This window comes from Sinocyclocheilus anshuiensis, unplaced genomic scaffold, assembly GCF_001515605.1.
Source record: "Sinocyclocheilus anshuiensis isolate Anshui unplaced genomic scaffold, SAMN03320099.WGS_v1.1 scaffold80, whole genome shotgun sequence".
Taxonomy (NCBI): Eukaryota; Metazoa; Chordata; class Actinopteri; order Cypriniformes; family Cyprinidae; genus Sinocyclocheilus; species Sinocyclocheilus anshuiensis.
In genome coordinates this window covers 1,966,702-1,976,820 of record NW_015554102.1, presented here as the reverse complement: position 1 = coordinate 1,976,820, position 10,119 = coordinate 1,966,702, and the positions used below count along the sequence as shown (strand labels likewise).

The following is a 10,119-nucleotide window of genomic DNA, read 5'->3' as shown; positions in this document are numbered from 1 at the left end:
GCTGCCGTGTGTATGTGTATGTGTGTGTGTGTGTGTGTGTGTGTGTGTGTGTGTTTGCTTGCTTACTGCACTAGGTCATATTCAGCATGTGGAGGGTAAAGAAATGATAAATTAGAGGAGAGAACAGGAGAGAAGCTGTCTGACTCAGTACTGTATCATTTTAAAACATATCATTCAGACTTCCATTGAGATAAACTCCTGAGATTCTAAGCTAAAACAGGAACCTCTTAGTCAAAACAGTCAGATAACTGAACACACTTTGACGTATTTACACACTTCTTGGTTTTAACTTTCTCACTTTATCTCATATTTTGGGTGTAAGACTGTGTGTGTGTGTGTGTGTGAGTTCAGTATGTCAGACACTTTAAGAGGAAGCTATATGTTTATTTTATACTTCTTTTTCCATTCAACCTCTCCTTCAGCCAAAATGAAACAGAGCAAATGTCTGTTTCTTTCTTCATCTCTTTCTGATGTTTAGGTGCTAGTAAAAGACAGGTGTTGCTGTATTTATGTACATACTGTTCTGCAAATTCATGCAGAATATGTAAAATGTTAAACATTTTAAAAATAAGAGGGATCATAAAAATTGCATTTTGGTTTATTTTAGTACTTCCCTGAATAAGTTTTCACATAACAGACCTTTTTATATATCCCAAGTAACAACACACAGGATTACAAATCAATATCAGTATGCATTTAAATTTTGAATAGTTTCATTTGTGTAAAATCATTATTTTGTTTTGTGGGCCATATGTAAACCTATTATGTGAAATAACTTATTCAGTGAAGTACTTTAAAACATACACAAACTTATGATAACAACTCTACAAGAGTGTGAGTTTACTTAGTCATACTAAGTAAGTCCCCAGAACTCTAAAAAAATCTAAAAAACATTGGTTATTTTAAAACAACAGAAATCTGTTAGATATTTAAGTAAACGTGTGATTTTTTTTTATTTGTCCTACATTGTGGGGACAAGCCAACAGTCCTCACAATGAAAATGGCCTAAAAACTTCCTAAAGAACATGTCAATGAAAATGGAAACATGCAGAAAGGTTTGTGTTAGGCTTAAGTTTAGAGTTAGACAACAGAAAATATCATTAGCTTGGTGTAAAAACAAAATAAGTTAAAGGAAAGTCCCATTATGACAACACAATGTGTGTGTTAGAAATGAAAAGAAAGAGAATGATAAGTGTTTTAGGAGGAAGATAAAACAGAGGGGGATAAATTTAAAATTTAATAAAACATTTGTTACATCTCAAAAGCCCTTTAGCAACACACACCAATACTTTACATACCCATTTGCTGCAGTGTTGAATTTTAATAAGTGTTAGTGAGCATCACTAGTAAGATGAGAGGAGACCTACTGACTCCACTGAATATAGATTTTACCCACACACACACACACACACACACACACACACTCACACTCACACTCACACAGCACTGCTAAAATGTACAGAATCCTGAAAAACTAGACTATCCTCCAGCGTCTTGATTTTTGTATTTATTTTACACAGAGTAACAAATATAGCAGCATCCTAAACCAAATATAAAAAGTCCTTTGTTCTTTCTTCCTCTCTTTCTGTTTCTATTGCTGTGAATAATGGAACTATTCACACTGGCAGACAGCAGAAGTCTCATAATAAAACACACACACACACACACACACACACACACAGTCCCTCTGTCTGTAGCGCTGTCACACTGATTAGCTGTGCTAATTTACTATAAAGAGTTAATATGAGCTACTGCAGGACCGTGTGTGTGAGAGAGAGACACACACACACATTCAAGTACATCCAGCAAGGTTCACACCCCCCATCGGAGATTTATACAAGAGTAGAGCAGAAAAGTGCATCCCAGTGCCCTTCACATCTCTTTAAGCAAAGAGGCTGTGCCAACGCAGCAAATCATACATCATCATTACAGCCAAGGCTGGAGCAGGACACGTTCGCACACACATACACACACAGAGGAAGACTCCTCCACAGGCCTAAAAACCAGACTAAATGCTGCTGAGTCCCAAATAAACAAACAATAATTAACCTTAAGACCTCAATGCCACAATGACAACACCAGACAAAACAAACCAAACGAGAGAGAGAAAGAAAGAAGGGAGAAGGAGGTAACTGTGTCATAAGCCTCTGGGTGCAAGCGAGATCCTGAAGAGAGAGAATGAGTGAGAGAGAGTGAAAGAGAAGAGGAGAAAGGAGTCGATTGTTCTGCTGAGTGGCTCCTCTGGACTGAGACCAACTGTCAGAACCTCCAGTAAGGGAGCGAAAGAGAAAAGAAAGATTGAAACGTGTGAGGAAAGCCCTTTGCTCTCATGCAGGGGGAAATAAAGGGGTACTTCACACAAAAAATAAATTCTGCCAACAATATCTCACCCTCGTGCTGTTCAAAACCTGTACGACCTCATGAAAGTTCATGAGAAAAGTCGAGATGTCTGATTCATTTACTGTCTAAATTATTCAAATATCAGTGAATGACGTTAAATGAATTTTGGTCTGCTCTCACATTAAATTATTGTAGGGCCTCAGGTGATTTGGAATACAGTGCACAAGTTGTATGAACTGCTTTCATGATAGTCACCTTAAAAGCTCCAGTATTGCAGATTAATTGTTTGGAAAAAAGCGTCTAGCACATTATTTTTTCAACAAAATTTCAGTTTTTGGGTTTTGAGAAAGAGAGAAAGCCATGCGATTTAGCATGAGTAAACAATAACAGACTTTTTGTTTTCAGGTAAACTATTCCTTAAGAAACTGCAGGTAACCAAAAGCTGTTCTTTTTTAGGAGAGACCAAAGAGAAATGTCATTCTTTGTTAAGCGTTTTCAGTCTTTGTACTGAAAAAAAACAACCATACCTTGCTGACTTTTCTTCTGTTTTGGGTTTTGTAGGTCCAACAAGGGCACGCTGGCACACTAACTCGAGTTCCTCTCCTCTCTGTAGTCTCTCTATGTGTTTCTCCCTCTCTCAGGCACATAGATGTGATCATAAAACTGCTCCAAACTCTCTTGCTTTAGATCAACTACTACACTCTTTGAGATAAAACTTTGTATACACATAACAAAGACAGACACAAATCCCTTCAAATGGAGTCCAGAGAATGAATTTGGCAGCTCTTAGCCCTGTCAGAAGTGAAACGGCAAGTTTCAGCATGTGTGTGTGTGTGTGTGTGTGTGTGTGTGTGTGTGTGCAGTGATCACTGCAGTGATCTCCCAGGTAAGCCACAAGCCCTCAGTCCATTTAGAATAATACACACAAGTACAAAGCTCTCTCACACAGGCACTCTGTCAGAATGATAGATAGAATGAACTTAAAATTAGATTAAAAAAGAGGAAAGCTGGATACAGAAAGAGAGTTTAGGAGAGAAAGGGGTTTAGATGGTAGAATGTATTGTACCAGCTGTCTGAATGTGTAAGTCTGACTACCATCGCTATTAGTATTGGTCACACTTAGAATTGGTTAGATTTGAACAAAATAGTAACCATAAGTATAACACTTTGGCACGCAACTTTGCTGTAGAAACCACCTAGAAAAGCTTGTGCACCCATGCAGATCACCTTAGCAACTACCCAGAGTCACTCTAATGCCTTATTGAGTGAACCTCTGCAACTGCATAACACTGCAAACACTTTAGTACTGTAACTGCATAGCAACACCCTGGTAGCCTCCCAGAACACTCAAGAAACTATATAGAAAACCATCTAAAGGAAACTTTCTTGCAATTGTATGAAACCACCCACAACACTCTAGCAACCACCTAGAAATGCCCTTGCATCAGCATAGCAAGCAATACACTACAAACCCATACTTTAATAACTACATAGCAACACCCTGGCAACCATGCACTACCATTTTTTTAAAGAGAAAATGTAAAAAATCTATTTAGGATTACTATTATAAACAATATATAGAGCCTCACTCTTCAAAGGATAATTGTAATGTTTTGTACAATACCATAATACCAACACACACACACACACACACACACACACACACACACACACACACACACACACACACACTTTTTGTGTTTGGCAAGGATCCATGGTTGCGAGGCTCTGTGCAAACACTTCTGAAGGGTTGAGGACTTAAAGGACAAAAAGAGGTATTCTCTCTTTTTCTCTCTCTGTGTCCCAGATAATAGTGCTCCTTAACCCCAGTCTGGTTTTCTGATTACCATGGTAACGCTGGGTATCTGATGTGTGTGTTGCTGTATAATCGTTAAAGTCTATTAAACACTTTACACCCCTTGAGATCAAGAGGTACTCTGATACCGTACTCGAAGACTACAGATGTGTGTGTTAGAATAGGTGTGTGTGAACACAGACAATGTACTGTTAATGTGTTTTTTCTGGTGTAGAGTTTGTAGGATCAGCTGTGTAAAAGAGCCAATAGAGTGGTGAGCTTTTACTGTGGTTTAATCAGAAAGTACCCCTGTAAAACAACACAAGATGTCATTTCAATATGTTTGGCAATAAATGAGGGGTGTTACTCTAATAAATGTTGAATAGAGGACACAGACACACACTGGAGTTCAGAAAGTTGTAAACTCTTGTCCCTTACTGCAACATCCCACGACTTCAACAAATGAGCATTACGTCAGCATGACCAGCTGACGTCAATAACAGCTAATGCATCACACTTACACATTCACACGAGATTCACTGCTTGTTAAGTTCTTTCTGTGAGCACTTTTCTCTTACGTAATGCAGAAAGTGACGTCATTTCAGCTCCAGTGTACAGGCACTTTTGCCTCTGTGGACTATAAAATAAAATCTCTTAAAACACACTTTTCACATTTTCACTATTGATTTAATTTATCCACTGAACACGTCCAACTTCTGCAACACTGGAAAATTTTAATGTTTTCTGAAAAAGCCAACCAGTGTCCTTTTCATCACATCTCATATAATGTGTTTAATCACATTTTGTGATGCCAATAACAGTAATATCAATGACAATTATAATATTTTTGGAAAATAATGACAGATTATTTTCTTTTCACAGCTAGCTTTTTATGTCCAAATTAACACAATTAAATAACGTTTTAACAGTATTTCAGTCATTTTGGAAATGACAAAATAAAATATTTGGTTTATTTCGTGATATTTACTGTGATTTTTCTTTATTTTTTTGTTTCACGCAATACGTCTTCCTATCTCAAGCTTTAACTGTCTCCTTGGCAAAAAATAGCACACTAACTTTACAAATAAATAAATAAATAAATATGTACAGTAAATAAATAAATAAATACTGCGACAAAACTGTTGGTATGGTTGAAATGACACCTGAGGAAACCACCATTTAAAAAAAATATAATATAATATAATATAATATAATATAATATAATATAATATATATCATGTGGACAGTAAGTGTGCTAGGTCAGGATGGCGCTGTGTATGTGTGTGTCGGCCTGAGATGGACTGATGTCCTTGTGCCAGTGTTGGATTCTGGGTCAGTGTTCCTCGAGTTGTAAGACCCGTAGCTAATCACCATGACTGTGGTCGACACAGCAACATGACATAAAACAAATTCCACAACTAAGAGGGTGATTATCACCACGGTGACATCGCAGTGTCACCTACTCAGCTCCGACCATAATACTCAAATCTGATTGGCCAGTAGGCGCGAACCACTGCAATTGGCTTAAAGTTTTGCGACTGAGGACGTCATAACTCCCCCAGCTGACAGTTAAATGTGCTAATTTAGGCTAAAGGCTCACCAACATTCAGAAGGTGAAAATTACACGCTCCTAATCGCAGCCTTGGTTTAAGAGTTTTGTTTCTCATGGTTCTGTTTTCTTCACACACTCTCCTCTGACATTTACAACACTTCCCCTCTGAACCTGTGATTTGGGTCTGCACACATTCCACATGCTTCTCAAACTGAATATTATCCATAGTCTCTCTATTTCACTCTCTTTCTTTTTCTCTCCCCCTTTATCTCTCCCTCAGGGTCAAACCATCATGAAGTTAAATCCTTTCACCCATAATCCTCAGTGTCTTTGAAGTGGGCAACAAGGTTAAACCATATATACCTGTACACACATACACACACACACACACACACACACTTAGCCATCTACAACTTATCATAAATGTAAGTTTATTTAAATCTAATTAAATACTATAAGTAACTAGATCCTACTAGCACACAGAACTTTTATGCATTTTTAGAATAAAAAATTTAATGTTTTTCCAAAAAAGAAAATTCCAAAAGGAATTTTCCAAAAAAATTTCTTCCAAAATTTCCAAAAAGAGGATTTTTTTGGGGGGAAAATGTATTTAATTTTTGTAGTCTTTAGCAGGCTCTGAAGTTATATTGCAAGTGTAAGTCAATTAACTTAAGCTAAACTGTTAACTATCTCAAGTTTTTTTTTTTGTCAAAAAAAGAAAAAATATGCGTTAAAAATAAAAAATATATGTTAAAAAAGTAACTTCAACTACAGCTAATGAAGATAAAATTAAGATAAATAAGTTAAAATTATATGACTATTATTTATGTAAGCTCATAGCAATGTATGTAAATACATTAACATGATACTTAATGCTTGTTATGATAGTTCCAGGTCTAAAAGGTCATTTTAAGTCTTATTTTAAGGTCAAATTCTCGCAATTAACAAACACTTTAACTATGACTTTTGCTTCAATATAGTTTGTAGTTAATAGTTAGTAAGGTAGTTGTTAAGTTTAGGTATTGGGTAGGATTAGGGATGTAGAATATGATCATGCAGAATATGTGCTTTGTACGTACTAATAAACAGCCAATGTGTTAATAATAGGCATATGCTAATAAGCAACTAGTTAATAGTGAGAATTGGTCCCTATACCAAAATGTTACCCAAGCAGTTTTATAAAATATGTAATGCGGGTCTCTGCTCCATTTCTCTATCCACTAAGGGGTTCTGGCCTGAAAAAGGTTCAAGACCCCTGATCAAAGTAGCTAAATACACACACGCACACTTACTTCTAGAACACAGACCATCTAAAAACTCAATCCATCATCATAAGTTTGACACATATCTGTTCCAGCTCTTTTGCACCACACACAGCGTTTTCTCATGAGACCGATTTAGCGCTAGTCCCAGACCACTTCCGTCTGGATATTTTCCGTGACCTAAAACAGCAGTAGAGTGGAACCTGTGGGAAATCCAACATAACCCACACACACACACTGATGGGGTCAATCCCTGGCCCCACCCCCAGGTAGGATTATAGATGACTGACAGGTGCTTTATAAGTAAAATGACACTGATTAATATGACTTCAACCTTTTCTTTTTGTTCAGAAAAACAACAACTTTTTTTCCTTCCCTCTCTGTTTTGTCTAGGAGAAGTAGAGGTCACACTTATTTGGATGGAAGTGGAAGTGGATTTGGAAAACACTTTGACAAGTCTTCTGCTCTTCTTCCCGCTCCTCTCCCTGCCTTCACACACAGCGCCTGATTCCCTGCAGCGGCTGAAGATCTGTTCCCAGTAAGAGCTGTCAGAAGAGATTCTGGAGACTGGATGAAGAGACAGTGTGTGTGAGTGTGTCACAGCATTCCGCCAGGAAGCTGTCAAGGCCTCTGGTATGATACTAATGATCACACACATACACACACAGACAGCGGTAACATTATTCATGGGGATGGTGAGAGATTATCAGCGGCTTGACTGATTCTGCTGGGAATGTGATGGGATGAGAGTGGCGGATCACTGCTGGAGTTTTGAGCCTTCGACCCACGAGTCTCTGGGTGTCAGTTCCAGACTAACCCAATGGGACCATCACACACACACACACACACACACACACACACTGTAGCTTTTCTCCACTGTATAATACCTTTGTCACTTTACAATTAATCCCTTGTCAGTTTTACTGCAGTTTTGCTAAATTTTAAAGTTTGACTCTCACTCTATGTGTCCTTCTTTCTGTTGCACACACACATACACACAGTTCCTCTGGATGAGCTGTCTCAAAAGAGGCAGAAATCCCCTCTATTAGAGTGTAATTGAAAGGCAGGGGCCACAGTAAAAGATGATAGATGGGTTTTACACACACACCTTGTGTCAATTAAAACTGTGATTGGACCATGCAGGTGGGCCATTTATGGTTTCCAAAGAACCACCCATCTGGGAAATCACCCTTAGAAAGAAACAGAGCAAGATGTACTTAACAGGTCAAGGGAAAAATCTCACACACACAGCATTAAAAAGCATCTACTCCTCTGCAATTCATTTTTGATCAAACAAAAAGACAAATTTCTCTTAATCTGAAGCCAAAAAACCCATCTATTATAAGTCAGACAGACAGACTGAGAGAAAGATAACACTTTTAAAATCACCTCTAAATGAAGCCTAGGAAACCTGAATTGGTTATATGTAGTTGAATAAATTATTTAATGGCCTGCAAATAATAAAAAATGCTCTATAAGGAAACTCTTTATTAGATTTACAGATGCAAAATCCACAGAGTAACGTCATAAATAACCCTCTATCACAAACCAGAGGGAATATGCATTCATATACTCCATCTTTACCTTGTACACTCACACACGATTGAATAACACGCACACAAAGAAGCTCATATGCAAACATAAACACTATGAACACTGAACAGCAGGCTTTAAAGACATATGGCAAGACAAATGTCAAGTAACTACTGTAAACGTGGATAAGCAGATCTACACAGGGAGTAGACAGCACAGACTCCAGCCTCGTGTGTGTGTGTGTGTGTGTGTGTGTGTGTGTGTGTGTGTGTGTGCACACTTAAGACTTTGTGTTTAGTTTAGTGAATGTTTAATTTAATTCAGTAATGAGTGCAGCTGCAGGAGAACTGAACAAATGTGATTTCACACGGAACAAATGACCTATAAAGAAAGAAAGAAATGGCTTTAGTGAATAAATAAAGTGTTATTCTATACTAATACATAAACTAATATGTTATTTAAATGGAATTGAATGACAGCGTGACACTAACTGAAGTAATGCAAGTGACTCAAAGACATTCAATTTATCAAACAACGACATGAAATGGAGATTTATTTTCTAAACGCATCTTAATAATCTTATTGTGAACAATTCCTCCATGTGATCTTGTAATTTCAATCAAAATCATAACTAGATGTTCCGGTGAAATATGCAGGACCACTTTAAGTTCACTTAAATCCCGCACTTTACTGCACACTCTCATTCAGATATGCCTCCATCCTATCAACAACCATCAAAGAACCAAGTCCCTGCCCTACACTTTTTTCTTTTCCAATAATCATTTGGATGTATATTGCCATATGGAAGAAAGAGACTTGAAATGAAACATTCTTTGAAATTGACTTGAAATTGAAACATTTACCCTAGTGGTAAATGTACAATGAGGGTTGTACATGGATGTTTTTTCTTCCAGAATTCCAGGTGGTGACACATGTGAAATATCCCAGATGTAAAACCACTAAAATGAAAATATTAAAAACAGAATCACGTTTTTGTAACAGGTGCAGTTTCACATTGTCATAAAAACAAAAAATATTTTAGTTGAAGTAATACATCACTCAGTACAAGGCCAGTAAGAAATATTTATGGTCCCTGACTGTATAGTTCACCCAAAAAAAGGACAATTCTGTCACCCTCACGTTGTTCCAAACGTGTATGAATTTCTTTCTTGCATAGACCAAGTCACTCTTTTCCAGAGAATGAAAGTGAATGGTGACCATGACTAGTTCAAATTCCTCTTTCATATGGGGTTTGGAATGACAGGAAGTTGCATAAATGATGAACTATTAACTATTAAGTTAGCTCAAAATAAATGTATTTAAAGGGGTCATATGATGCGATTTCAAGTTTTCCTTTATCTTTGGAGTGTTACAAGCTTATTGTGCATAGATAAGATCCCTGAAGTTGCAAAGACTAAAGTCTCAAAACCAAAGAGATATACTTTATCAAAGTTAAGACTCTGCCACGCCCCCCTAAAACGGCTCGTTCTAACACGCCCCCACATATCTACCTCACTATGTGGAAATATTTGCATAATGCCGCCCAAATGTGCACGCAAAGAAAGAAGGCGTGGTTTCAGTAACCGCAGTTAGTGTTGAAGCAGCCATGTCAGGGAGACGCTGTGTGTTTCTAGGCG

General features: G+C 37.4%; 1 protein-coding gene across 2 annotated transcripts in view; it reads right to left on the bottom strand.

The window, feature by feature from the left end:
• The window catches only part of sema3b (sema domain, immunoglobulin domain (Ig), short basic domain, secreted, (semaphorin) 3B), a 41,288-nt gene that overhangs the window by 22,539 nt on the left and 8,630 nt on the right, over positions 1-10,119 (bottom strand). The gene's annotated exons all lie outside the window — the stretch shown is intronic.